Here is a 14946-nt window from a genome sequence, read left to right as displayed (position 1 = left end):
GACAGATGTTAAAATCTCCCAGTATGATTATAGATTTTTCTGTTTTTTCCTTTATTTTTAGCAATTTTTGCTTCATGTACTATAAAACTATTTTATTAGTGGCATACATATTGATAATTGTCATGTCTTTCTGATTAATCAAACTTTGTCATTATAAAATGTCTTTATTAATAATAGTAATATTCTGTTGACTTGAAGTCCAATTTTATGATATTAATATAGCCAATTAGTGTCTTTATTTTATTATTTATTTATTCATTTATTTTTCTAGGTGAGGTAATCCTTGGTTGGCCTCACAGATTGCAAGGACCTTGTCAGTTTATAATCTCTTATTTTTTTTTTTTTTAATTTTTTACGCCTGCGGCACCTGGTCTTCCTAGGTGGTCTCCCATCCACGTATTAACCAGGCCCGACCCTGCTTAGCTTCTGAAATCAGACGGGATGGGCTTGTGCAGGATAGCATGGCGGTAGACCAATTAGTGTCTTTAATGGTTACATTTTGCATATATACCTTTACCCATCCTTTTAATTTTCACCTATAAGTATTTTTAATTTTAGGTGTACATATTTAGGTCCTGTGTTTTTATTCATTGTGACAATTTCTTCCTTCTCATTGCATTATTGATCCATTTAAATTTAATTCAGTTGGCTTTAGGTGTATCATCTTACTGTTTGTTTTCTGTTTGTCCCATTTTTTGTTCCTCTGTCTCTCTTTTCCTTCCTTCCTTTGGGTTAATAGACTGTAAATTTTTAAAAACAATTTTAAAATTTCACTTTTCTTCCTTCTGAACTCCACTGTTTCTGATAAGTCAGCTGGAATTTGTTTCATTGTTAACTTAAATATGCCAGTTTTGTCTGGATTTCTCCCCTCCCCCTATTATTTTACCTTTGGTTTTAAGAATTTTAACTATGATGTTCCCAAGTATAGTTTTAATTGTAGGCGTCCTTTTTGCAGTTTGATGAGCGTCTTTATTTTTGTAATATATGTATATATATACACATATATATATTAACCAATTTGGGAAATATTTTGACATTTCCTCAACATTTTTCTGACACTTCTCTCTTTTTCTCCTTTTGAGATTCTATTTCATTTATATTAGACTTTTCAGTGTTGTCTCAAAGATTAAAAGATTTCTTCAATCTTTTATGTTCTTCAGGTTTGATAATTTCTATTAATTTTTATTCAAGTTAACTGACACTTCTGTTATCTCCAATTTGCTCTTAAGTTTCTTTCTGTGAATATTCTTCAAATATTGTATGTTGTTCATACCTTGCAACATATTTTTCTTTAGATTCTTATTATAATAGTTAAAATAGATCCTTAAAATCATTACATTTACTCAGAAGAGTAAAATTTCTCGATGAATATTCTTTTTTAATAACATTAATGATAATGTCTTATAGGGTAAAAACAGATAGGATTAATATGTAAGACAATAGTAAAAACAAGTGAGGAGCTAAGGAGTTAGAGTGTTATTAAGTTATAATAACTGTTACAATAGTTAAAATAGATCCTTAAAATCATTGCGTCTTCTTGGGTTTTGATGACTAGTGGTTTTCCTTTGCTCTTGAATATGGGTCATATATTAAAGTTTCCTCTAAGTCTAATAAATTGGGATTACATAGTGTACATAGTAACATATTTTAGAGAGACTGTTTTTGTTGTATTACTCATGTAAGTGCTGAAGTCTTCCTTCCTTCCTTCCTTCCTGCCTGCCTGCCTTTCTTTCCTTTCGTCACAATTTAACTAGGTTAGACTTGAACTTCAAGCCCTGTTTCCCTTCTGGTGAGTACACTGAAATTGCTTTTAAGTTCTTTTAACCTTATCTATATTGCTTGGAGGTTTGCCTAATGCATGTATACTTCAGTTGTCAGTCATAGTTTTGGCTCTCACCTTTCTAGAATTTTCCCTCTTTCTAGCTGCAGTGAGAGACATGAACTTTGTTCTTCAAGCCAGTTAGACTGCAAATTTCTGTGAATTTTATCCTCCTCAATTGTGTCTGTTATGGGCCTCTGTCAGGTAAAAATCTATAAATATGGGAGACTTATTTAATATTGTTTTGTTTTCTAAGTATCAATTCTTGTTCGGATTCTTTTTGCACTTGATCATTTTGTTACCTTCACCTAGCTGAGTTCATATTTTACTAAGAGTTTAAATAGTTACATGCAGGAGGCTTAATCTGATAGGATCTACTCAGCTACTATTGTAAGTGGAACTTCCCAGCCTTTGACTTTTTAAAGTGTGATTTTACTTTTTATCATTTCTAAACAATGCAAGGAACTTAACACTCTAACTCCTTAGTCTCCTCACCCGTTTTTGCTATTGCCTTACATATTAATCCTACCTTTGTTTTTACCCTATAAGACGTTATCGTTAATGTTATTAAAAAAGAATATTCATTGAGAAATTTTACTTTTCTGAGTGCTCTTTTCTGGAATTCTGTGTTTCCCTTAAGATCTTTTGCCTTTTGCATTAATTACTCTTTTAGTATTTCTTTTAGTGAGAGTCTGCTCACAATGGATTCCCTCAGTTTATATTTACTGGAGAATGTCTTTTTGCCTTCATTTCTGAGTAGTATTTTCCAAGTGGTTAGAATTACAGATTGGTAATTATTTTCTGTCATCTTTTAAAGATTATATACATTGTCTTCTCCATTTTGAATTGTGAAGTCATCTTTCTTTTCCTTGCTCTTTTGAAGGTAATGTACCCTTTCTCTGATTAATTTTTATATTTTCTCTTTATTTTTGGTTTTCAGCAGTTTTTTATATGATTTGTTTAAGTGTAGTGGTGTTTCTGTTAATTTGTGTTTTTGAGTTTATAAAGGTTTTTTTCCAGCTGTGGCTTTATGGTTTTCTTTATTCTTGAAAAATTTCTTGCTAAAAATCTCTTCAAATATGCTTCTGTACATTTTTTCTCTCCTATCCTTGGGATATTTCAGTTACACACATATTAGTCCTTTGAAGCATGTTCCATATATCTTTTGTCTCTTTTATATTTTCAAAGGTTTTTTTCTTTTTGCTTCAACCTTGATGTTTTCTTCAGTTTACTCATTCTCCTTTCTGTTGTGGGTAATCTGATGTTGTGCTCATCTACTAAATGCTTGTGTAGAATACGTATTCTACTTTTACTGGGTGGAGTATTCTAAATGTGTTAGGTGTAATCCGCTTGTAGTGATTTTTGAATCTTTTATATCCTTGCCGATTTTTGTCTAATTGTTCTATTTTTGTTTATCTATTTCTGTCTTCAATTTTGTATATTTTTGCTTAACATATTTTGGAGCTCTGCTTAGGTGCATATATATCTATAATTATATCTTCTTAAGGAATTCACTCTTTTATCATTATGAAATGTCCTCTATAGTGAGAGTTTTTCTTTTAAGTCTATTTGATCTGATTTATTTATTTTATTTAAAATTTTCTCCCAGTTTTATTGAGATATAATTAACGTATAAAACTATATTAGTTTAAGATGTACAACGTAATGATTTCACATATGTATCTATTTCAAAAAATGATTACCACGCAATAAGTTAAAATGCATTATCTCACATAGTCACAATTTTTTTTTTGATGAGAACTTTTAAGATTCACTCTTAGCAATTTTAAAGATGCAATATAGTATTTTTAACTGTATTCACCATGCTGTATGTTAACATCTGCAGAACTTTAATGATCTTATAACTGGAAATCTGTATCATTTAACCACTTTTACTTGTTTCCCCCAAGCCCCCACCACCCAGTTCCTGCACCCAACAATCTGTTCTCTGTTTCTTTGTGTTTTTTTTTTTCCCTTAGATTCCACATATAAGTGATCTCATTCAGTGTTCATCTTTCTCTGACTTATTTCACTTAGCGTAATGCCCTCAAGGTCCATCCATGTTGTGGCAAATGGCAGGATTTCCTTCTTTCATGTGATTGAATAATATTCTGTTGTGTATGTGTGCATATACCACATTTTCTTTATCCATTTATTGTCATTGGACAATTAGATTGTATCGATGTATTGACTGTTATAAATAATGCTGCAATAAACATGAAATTATAGATGTCTTTTTGAGATAGTGATTTCATTTCCTTCAGATATATACCCAGGAGTGTAATTGCTGGATTGTATGGTAGTTCTGTTTTTACCTCTGTACTCTTTTCTATAATAACTTTACTAATTTACATTCTCACCAGCAGTGCACAAGGGCTCTCTTTTCTCCATATCTCCACCATCATTTGTTATTTCTTGTCTTTTTGATAATAGCCATTCTAACAGGTGTGATGTGATCTCTCATGTGGTTTTGATTTTCATTTTCCTAATGATTAGTGATGTTGAGTGCCTTTTTGTATACCTTTTCATGTTGGCCATCTGTATGTCTTCTTTGGAAAAATGTCTCTTCCAAATCTGCTCTTTTTTTAAATCAGATTTTTTATTTTGGCTATTGAGTTGTATGAGTTCTTTATGTATTTTTAGATATTAACATCTTGTCACATATATGATTTGCACATATTTTCTCCTATTCTATAGGTTGCCTTTTCATTTTGTTGATGATTTCATTTGCTGTTCAGAAACTTTTTAGTTCAATATAGTCTCACTTGTTTATTTTTGCTTTTGTCACCTTTCTTTTGGTGTCAAATCCAAAAAATTGTTGCATAGACTGATATCAAAGATTTATCATCTATGTTCTAGGAGATTTGTAGTTTCAAGTACTATCTTTAAATCTTTAATCCATTTTGAGTTGATTTTTATGTATGGTAGAAGATAATGGTTTACTTTCTTTTACATGTGGCTGTCCAGTTTTTCCAACACCATTTACTGAAGATACTGTCCTTACCCCATTGTATGTTTTGGTTCCTTTGTTATAATTAATTGACCATATATAAATTGACAACGTTTCTAGGTAGAGTATTCTTGGTTGGCACTTTTTCACTCACCACTTTCAAAAATCATGTCACTCCCTTCTGGCCTGAAAAGTTTCTGCTGAAAAATCTGCTGATGGTCTAATGTTTTTTCCCTTATATATAACAAGTTATTTTTCTACTGCTACTTTTAAGATTCCTTGTTTTTAACTTTTCAGTATTTAATTATAATGTATCTTGGTGTGACTCTTTTTGCAATTATCTAATTTGGAACTCTCTGGGCTTGCTGGATCTAGATGTCTATTTCCTTCCCTAGGTTAGTTAAGTTTTCAGTCATTATTTCTTGAAATAAGCTTTCTGTTCTTTTCTTTCCTCTTTCTCCTTCTGGAAACACTGTAATGTGGATTTGGATAACTTAAGAGATTTTATAAGTCTCTTAAGCTATCTTTTCTCTTTTTCATTTTTTTCCTTTTGCTCCTCTGATTGGATCAACTCCACTGCCCTGCCTATGAGTTCACTTATTTTTTATTTTTCTTCATGTAGTCTGCTGTTGAACCCCTCTAGTGTGTTTTTCACTTCAATTATTGTGTTCTTCCATCTGTGATTTTTGTTTGGTACTTTTTACTATTTTCCATTTCTTTGTTAAAATTCCCACTTTGTTTATGCTTTGTTCTTATGTTAGTAAGCATCTTTATGGCCATTATTTTGAATTCTTCATCAGATAAATCATTTAACCCCTTTAATTAAGGTCTGTTCTGGGGTTTTAACTTGTCTTTTTTTGGACTATATTTCTTTGTTTTTTTACTTTTCTCGACTCTCTGTGTTAGTTTCCATGCATTTAGATAAAACAGACACCTCTCCCAGAGTTGTAGGGTGGTATCACGTACGAGATGGAAGTTACCATTCAGCCATGCACTAGCTCCTGATTTTCTCTTAAACTTTTGTGATTGTCTAGGCAAACTTCTTTGTTATTTGTGGCTCCAGTAGTTGAGGGTGTGCTAAGATCTGTCCATCTGCCATAGCGGAGATCTTAGTCAGCGTTTAAATGCAGGCTGATTGGAAGCTGATCCCTCAGATAGCAGCTTTTAAAGTATGCAAATAGACCTCTTTCAGGGAAAGATTGGTAGGTGGGCATTTTTTTCTGCTCCCTTTGCACTGAGCCCTGGAAAGATAGCCAATTAAGAACTGTTTCATTTTTCGCTACAGTTCATTGACCCATAAACACAAGCCCCACAGGCCACCAGAACCAGGCTATCACCTGATGTGTCCTCTGGGTGACAATCACAAAACCCAGAGTACCAGATATGTGTATAGCTCCTTCTGGGGATATATCACTGACCTAGAGTAAAGTAGAGGGAGAGTGCTGAGATGACGCTCACAGGCTTCCTGGTCTCTGAAGAGAACTGTGTGTTAAATTAAAAGCATGACTCTAAGACAGCATCTCTTAAGATATGCAAATAAACCTCTTTCAGGGAAAAACTGGGAGTTGGGTGTTTCTGACTGCTGCCTCAGTGCTGAGCCCTGGGGGAATAGTGGGTTGAAAATTGGTTTTCTTTGCTGCAGTCCTATTGGACTTGTGAATGAAAGCCTTGCTGACCATCAGAGCCATGTGATCAAAGGGTGTGTCCCCTGGCCTGCAGCCACAAAACCTGGGGTGCCTGACATGTCTGCAGTCTCCTTTCAGGGAGACTGGTGACCTGGAGTAGGATAGAGGAAAAGTGCAAAGATGGCACCCACTGTACTGATGACTTGTACTCACACAGCTACAGAAACCCTATCTGGCGGTAGATGTGGCTCCTGGGATCCGATGTGGGCAAAGAGGGACTAAGGCAGCTGGCGTCTTATATAGCCACAGAGACCTTGGATGTCACTGGCATAGTTCCTGGGTTTCAGTAGGAAGGGGATGGTGGTGCAGATGGAGGGACTCAGGCTGCTGATATCAACTAATGTGGAACCCTGTGGGGTGAAACCTGGTGAGATCTGCAGGGGTCCTTGATGGATATGGGAGACATTGGCTTTATCAGTGGTGAACGTTGATGAGTCTGTCTGCAGAGCAGGGCTCTGTGAACTATCCATCACTCCTGTTGCCTGTCTGCTAATAATAGCTTCCACTTTTCTTTCTTGTTCCTAGATGGCTCTATATGTCTCAGCTTTGCTGGTCTGGGTAGGGTGAAACTGAAGCAGGATCTCTGTGTAGTGCTCTCAGAGGCTATAGAAGTTGGTTGTTCACCTTGCTTTTTCTTTCCTGGTGAGGGGAACTCTTTCTAGCTGGAAAGTTCCTTCTTGGTGCTGAAAAATGCCAACTTAGGGGATGGGATGATGTGGGCAAAATAAAGTTATCTTCCTTCTTTTTTCTTAGTTTTTTTTGTTGTTTTTGCTGATACTTATGAAATGTACTCTAGTGGTGTCTCAGAGTTCTTTTGTTCACAGAGAGCTGTCAACTTGTTAATCTCTGTGGGAGACAGGGAAGCTAGGTTCTCCTGTGTTGCCTTTTTTTTTTTTTTTTTCACCAGAATTGTTGCTTCTTTTTAACAAATGCATTTTTGTGTACTAAGTTACTCATAGTATTAACCAGGTTACTCTGCTGGAGTATTAGTTTCAAGGAGAAGGAAAGTACTTAAGCCATGAAAAGCATTTGTCTTTCAGCTTGGAATTTATATGTATATTTTGCTTAGCCATATTTCTCCCACAGTTTAGCTGAGTATGTTCCTCCTCCTCTGTGGCACAGTTTGAAATGTGAAGTATTTGTTTCTAGGAATTATATGTGCCCTTTGAGCCTGTCAGATGGTTGACTTTTCTCAAAATCTACCTTGTCTTTTCTAAATCTGTATTGATTTAATTATAGAGTGCCGTTTGCTGTTCTCTTGAGTTTGATCATTAGATTCATTATGGGATAGTTAAGACAGAGATTGTTAATTATAATAAATATATGCATAAATATATAAAATGTAGTTATATGTTTTTCGTAAATATTAAGTGCAAGAATGGCATATGACATACTAGATACAGCTGTCAAGTAAATGTTTTCAGGTCTGATCATTTTAGTATTTATATTCAACTGAGGAATTTCAGGCTGAGGCAATGAAAGAAAAAACTCAAAATAATTTTCTACCCCAATCATATGTAACTTGACTTTGAAAATGAGATGAATGAATATTAGTTAGATATTATTAAGCATGTTTCCCTGAATTTTGGCATAGCTAGTGAGATGACCTTAAAATATATACATTTTACAGACTGACTAAATAATGGCTCTTCTCTTATGTGGAATACTGGTATAGATATTCAAAGATAGGAATTTTGAATTGAAAGTTGGTTTTTTATGTATTAAGGACATTCTCTTTAAAATTTCATAGCAAAATACGGTAATCATACTATTAATAAAACTATTGATATATCTAAACTTATTTTACAAATAGTTATTGATATTCTGCCATGTGTTAGGGACTGTTCTTGGTGATGGAATATCTTCAGGGAACAAGACAAGGTCTTTGCACTCAAAGAGCATACATTCAAGTCAGAGAGTCACCATCAGTAAGTGTTAATAAATAAGTGTTGCGAAGAAAAGTAATGCAGTGTGAGACAGAGCGTAATAGAGAATGGTGGTGCTATTTAATGTATGGTGGTGAGAAAAAGCTACTCTGATCAAGTGACATTTAAGAAGAAAACTGGAAGCAAACCATTTAGGTATGTAAGAGAAGACCAATACCAGCAGAAGGATCGACAAGGGCAAAGGTCATGAAGCAGGATTTTTAGCAAGGAGACCAATGGGGTAGATCCAAGAGAGCTACGGGGAGAAGAATGATAGTGACCTCAGAGAGGCAGATGAAGGGTCAGCTCTCCTAGGGCCTTGTTAAATCACCATAAGAACATAGGCTTTACTCTAAGATGGAAAACCCTTGGTGTGTTTTAATTAGAAGAATTACATGGAACCTAGTGTGTTTTAATCAGAAGGTGATAAGATCTTACTTAATGTTTTAAAATGATCATTCTGGTTGCAATGCTAAGACGAGACTGTAGGAAGGCAAAGATGGGAGCAGGGAGACAAGTTTAATAGTCCAAGTGAAACTCAATGGGTGCTTATATTTGGTTGTGAGACATAGTTTGATTTTGGAAATCATTCAAAGGTAGTGCCCACAGGTTTGAAGATGGCCTAGATGCGAAGTATGAGAATAAGGGAAGAATTAAAAATGAATCCAGGATTTCCAGGCCTAACTACCTGGATGAATGGATTTGCTATTTTCTGAGACAAGAAAGAGTACCTAGCATTTCTCCTTACAGGAAGAAGGAGGACACTGAAGTTATATAGAGAGAATTGGAAGTTTTGAATTAGAAAAATAGTAAAAGGAATTGAGAGAAATGGATGACTCAAGATTTCCACCAATTAGTAATACATTTTTATTATGTCAATATTATAACTCTTCTTCAGGATTCAGTCTAACTAGACTCACCTTTTCATCCATCAGTTCTTTCATCCATCCATCCATTCATTTATTCATGTATTATTAAGTTATATAGTCAATATTAAATTCCCACTGTGTAGATGGGTGTGCAGAGAGGAAAATAATTATTGTAGAATATGCTATAATGGAAGTATGAAAAAAGTATGAGCTTTGTGGAGAGAAGCTTTGCAGGAAGCATGTGCGTGGAGAGGAGGGGGGTTGCCAAAGCTTTCAGAGAAGGCGAAATACCTCAATTTGAAAATTATTTAGGAATGCGTAGCTTCTTTTTGGAAGTTAATTAGCATAGGCCTAGAGGTGAGAAAGTGTGTGGTACATCCTGGATATTGAGAATAGCCTGGTTAAGTGCTTCTTAGATTTTAATATGCATCCAAGTTACCTGGAATGGGAGGTTGTTAAAAAACAGATTCTGATTCAGTAGGTAGGTTGGACTGGAGTCTGAGATTCTGCATATCTTTTATGTTCTCAAATGATACTATTATTGCTGGTCCAGGGATCACCCTTTGATTAATAAGAGACTAAGAAGACAAGTGGATTATACAGTTGAGGGGAAATGGTATGAAGATTTTATTCTTTCTTCCACTTTAGAAGTCTATATCAGGACTTCTCTGTGCATGATTCTTGGTGGGGTAGGGGTGGATATTTACAGAGTAATAGATAACATAAATTCTGGAATTTGATACCCTTATCTGTTACCTTGAACAAGTTACTTAACTTGAGAGAAGTTAAGTTTCAGTTTCATCATTTGTAAAGTGAGTATTATAATAGTTCCTACCCCATTATAGTTTTATGAAGATTACATGCATTATGGGCATTTAGTTAGCTTTTAATAATATTATCTAAAAAACTTCTTAGGTCATGTTAATAAATTCAGGTTTTTTTTTCTTGTATTGGTGGTGATTTATCTTCTCTTTTTCCTGATCTCACTTATAATCAGAATTATTGGTGAGCTGACAGTCTTTGCCATAGAAAAGGGCAAAACTAATTGGTTCATATGGGATTGAAACCTGTGACCTTTGATTTCTTAGCACCCTGCTCTTAACTAGCTGAATTCTGAATGACTGCCTATACTTATTTCAGAGTGCTTGTTTATCTTTTTCATGCAGAGGTACCATTTCTTGCCTTGGAGGAATGTCTTGCAGTAGAGGACAGAGAGAAACCTAAGTCTTAAAATTACTGTATTTGTCTGTGAAGGAGATACACTCCATGTGGCTAACAGCTGACCTCAGATTGGAGTTTTGGATTTTGATCACAGGCTTGTTTATTTGTATTTCTTTTCACAGATACTTTATTCCTTCCTTTTTAAGTGGCAGATATCTGTCTTTCCGTAGGCTGTTTTCCCTTACGTTCTCACTTTCTTCTCATAAATTTTTATTACTAAATATTTGAAATCTACAAAAGAAAAAATGCACTGTCTGTGGACCCACCAGTAACTATCGCCAGTTCTTTTTTTGTTTGTTTGTTTTTCCCAAGGAGTTTATTTGGGCAGACCAGGGGACAGGGAGTCCCTGCATCTAAAAGAAGGTGTTGGGCTTCTTTGTGGTGAAGCTTGGCTTGTGCTGGCGACAAAGGACCTGGTGAGCCAGGGGGAACTTGATCTTGGAGTCATGGAACTGCTTTATGGCCGGTGGGCAGCACTTGCTGGCTGCAATCTCCTCCACCTTCATGATCTGGATTGAGTGGACACGGGCACGGTGCCAGGCCCCTATATCTCAGTAGCACTGAGTGACGGCGCCTGCAGTGGTAAGGTCACGGTATTCTGGATACATCTTGTGGGTGCCCCTTAGGGAGTCGTAGTGCAGCCAGATGCCAAAGTTCTTCACCCACGGGGGGTATTTTTCAAACACCTGCCCACAGTAGACAATTTCCCCTGAAGACTTCTTCATTATCTTCTGCTAAGACACAAAGTACCAGAAGCGAGACTTGGTGACATGGTTAGGCTTGAAGATGCGCACGCGGTAGAGGGGTGGCGTGTGGTACTTGAGGGTGAGCAGGCAGCACCTCTCCACCTTGTATTCTCGCAGCGGGCCCGAGGCCTTCATAGCTCTCCCTCTGTGTTCGCTGCCACCCACAAAAGGCTATCGCCAGTACTCTTGATGCTACCTGTATCCTCCATGATCCCATCTTACTTCCTTCCTTATTACTTAAAGGTAATAACTCCCTTGGATATTGTGTTTATTAATTTCTATTAATTCTTGCCTATTAAAACTGCTTTCTTAAATAATATATTATTTAGTATTGCTTTTATTGCAACCTTAAAATACCTTATATCTTCCGTATATATCGTGTTCTGGGACTTGTTTTTTTTTTTTTTTATTTTAACTTTACTTTTATAAGATTACTCATTGCTGTTCAGTGTAGCTATAATTCTTTTCCTGTTCTGTGCAACAGTTTATTGCATGAATAAGCTATAATTTGTTGATCTACTCTTTGCCAATGAACTTTTTTTTTTTAGCTATAGGAATTTTTACACTGTTGCTATGAACTTTCTAGTATATGTCTCCTGGCACACATATGCAAGACTTTTTCTAGGATATATTGCTAAGAGTGAAATTGCCTGTCATGAATATGCAAATATTTAGGCTTACAAGAAATGCCAAATTGTTTGCCAAAGTGAGTGTCTAACATTATAGATTAAGAAGTTACATTCTTAAAAGGGATGAAATGATATCTCATTCTGATTTCATTTTCTATTTCTTTGATTTCTAATGAATTTGAGCATCTTATTTTTGTTATGTGAAATACCTGTTTATGTCTTTTGCCCATTTTTTTTTATTAGAATGTTTGCTTTTTTGTTGAAATTCTTGATTTTGGATACTAATCATTTTTTTAATATTATTTAAAATAATGTCAGCCTCTGTATTACATAAATCCCAAATCTCTGTGGCTTAAAATAATTTATTTTTTATTTACATAACTGTCCAATACGAGTATTGGATTTTCAACTTCCAAGTGGTGATTTAGAGATCTAGGCTCCTTTTATCTTTTGGATCCACTAGCTTTAAATATGGCTCCCAAAGTTATCCTGGAATCTTCTCTACTCCAGCTAGCAAGAAGGGAATAAGGTCCTGGAGAATAACATTTAGGAAGTTTTTATGAATCAGGCTTGGAAGTGGTATATATCACTTCCACTGGCATAGTATTGGCCATGACTTAAGTATTTGGGCCATGTGCTATCTAATTGCAAAGAAGATTGGGAAATATGTGCCCCCAAATATTAGGAAGTAAGTATCCATTTCCAAAAAGAGGAAATGAGTTTAGAGATCAATCAGTGGTCTCAGCTATTGGTTATAATTGTTGCAAATATCTTCTTGCCTGTGGTTTTTCTTCTCACTTATTCTATAAGTCTCTTTTGAAAAATGAAGTGTTAATTTTAATATAGTTGAATTTCTCAATATTTTTTCTTTTTAAAAATTTTATTTTATTAGTTTCAAGTATACAATACATTGGTTACACATTTATATAGTTTATAAAATAATCCCCCTAATTATTTCTTAAACTTGGCACTTATTGCTTTGTTTAAGAAATCCTACCTTATCATGAACTCATATTTTCCTATATTTTTATCTAAAGTGTTATAGTTTTGACTTCCACATATGAGTCTTTAATCTATGTGGAATTGATTTTTGTTTGTGAAGAAAAGAATTCCATTTAATTTCTTAAAAACCTTTAGCTATTATTGTTCTTTTTCAGATGTGGTCACTTTGACTTTAAGTCTTCAAGCTTCTTACTGATTTAGCTTTTAGGCTTCTATCTCACATAAATCAAGATAAAAGGTATAATGGGCTTAGTTCTGGTGAATTCAAAGCAGATAGTGGTGGGAGGCAGTGTATTTGGGCATAGAGAGCGCTATTCGAGAGTTCTTTCCTGACATCTGTAGTTTGACGTTAGGGAAACTAGATCTTAGCCCTAGTGCTTGGCCTCGCCTTCATCCAAGAGAGTCATGTGTGTGTTTAAAGTGTATGCAAAGTGAATAGAGAATCTATTTTTTACATAATTGGAATTGCACAGTATATAAATTTGTATCCTGCTGTACAATTACCATTTCATCATAATGTAATTATACATTTGAAAACATTTTTTTGACTGCCTAAAAATCTAACAGAAATGTATCATTTTTACCTAAATATTTTTCTACTCTGGGACATTAAACTTATTTCAAATATTTTTTGTTTCCTCTGAATTTGATGCTATGATTAACATTTGTGTAACTTCATTCTCATTTCTAGTTGTTTCTGTAGAATGAACTCTTAAAAGTAAAATTCTTATGTCAAAGATTATGAACCTAAGGCTTTTGAATATAGCAAACAAAGCTACATTGCAGAAAGATCATGCCAAATTATTTTCGCACAGCGTATAAAAGTGCCCACCTTTCATAACCTTGCGAGTGTTATTGCCATTTAAAAATAGCCTTGTTAATTCATTCTTTTTGTTTTTCATCTCTGGAAACTAGCGAAGTTTTTCAGTCTTACTTTTCACTTAGTTTTCTTTTGTAAATGTTCTATCTGTTTGTATTTTTATGTTTTTCTTTGTTTCATTTATTGATATACATGACTATATACATATTAAGAAAATGAGCTCTATATAATATTATCACAGATAGTTTCAGTTTGTCTACCTTGTTAATGCTTTCTAAACCTTATAGACTCAGTTCTAAGATAATTACTGAGAACTTTTCCCTGAAGCACTTTTCTTAAGATTGAGAATGTGTACCTCTTTGTGCATTAGCAGGTATTAAGCTTTATTGTTTTCATTGTCTATTTCCTCTTTGGACTATGAGCTCCTTGAAGGCAAGAAGATTGCTGTCTTATGCTTTTATCCCCACTGTTTTTTCCAGTGATTGATGTTTTAATTTCAATAAATGCTTATTGAATGAACACATGAAAAAATGTATATCCTGGTTTCATTTTCATACCCATTTTGCCTATCCCACAGTGATCAGATTTTCTTTGACACAATTCTAGTAAGATAGGAGCTATAATGAGTCAGTTTTTATAAGGGATTATCTAGTTGTGATATGAAATTATTACATATGGACTAAACAAATTTTTTTTGTCTTTGTTTTAGCATTGCTGAGTTGATTCTGTATAACTTTCGATTGCAGCAAAAGAGAAAAAAAAATCTGGATTAGTTAGCTTCGTTTTCTTGCCAGAGCATCTAGTATTGATAGTGGCTATTAGGCATCAACTAAAGTACTTTAATTTCTCAGTTGGCAGGGAGGAGATCAGATTGCAGTACCTTATATTAGGCTTAGAATGTTATTAAGCCTTGTCATACTGTAGTTGGGATATAAGATTCCAGAGTTAATAATTGGTTTGCTTTTTATGATTTTTACTTTATTTGATATCAATCTTATACTTTCTATAGGTATCTTACTGTTACAGCATCAAAATAATTTTTCAGTGTGTTAGGACAAGGTGTCATATTTATATGTGAAGTACTTTTAAATTATGCATATCACCATCTTATTTCACACTTAACTAAATTTTAATTTATATGTATATAAATTCGTTTTGAAAAGTTGATTTATTTGACAGCATTATTTTAAATGAAAATTCCTTTGTAATTTATTGCTTGATTTAATTATACTCACCTAGTTTATATTTTTAATTTATTGTATAAGTAGACATGGCCAGAG

The 14946-nt window shown here is 34.3% G+C and overlaps 1 protein-coding gene and 1 pseudogene across 5 annotated transcripts in view; one reads left to right on the top strand and one right to left on the bottom strand.

Moving 5' to 3' along the window:
* CNTLN (centlein) overlaps positions 1-14946 on the top strand; it is a 255799-nt gene that overhangs the window by 104920 nt on the left and 135933 nt on the right. The window lies entirely within an intron of this gene.
* LOC102894010 lies at positions 10688-11525 on the bottom strand (annotated as a pseudogene).

The sequence above is a fragment of the Pteropus alecto genome, unplaced genomic scaffold, assembly GCF_000325575.1.
Source record: "Pteropus alecto unplaced genomic scaffold, ASM32557v1 scaffold95, whole genome shotgun sequence".
Classification (NCBI taxonomy): domain Eukaryota; kingdom Metazoa; phylum Chordata; class Mammalia; order Chiroptera; family Pteropodidae; genus Pteropus; species Pteropus alecto.
Note: the sequence above shows the minus strand (reverse complement) of the source record. Positions and strands in the feature narration are given on the sequence as shown.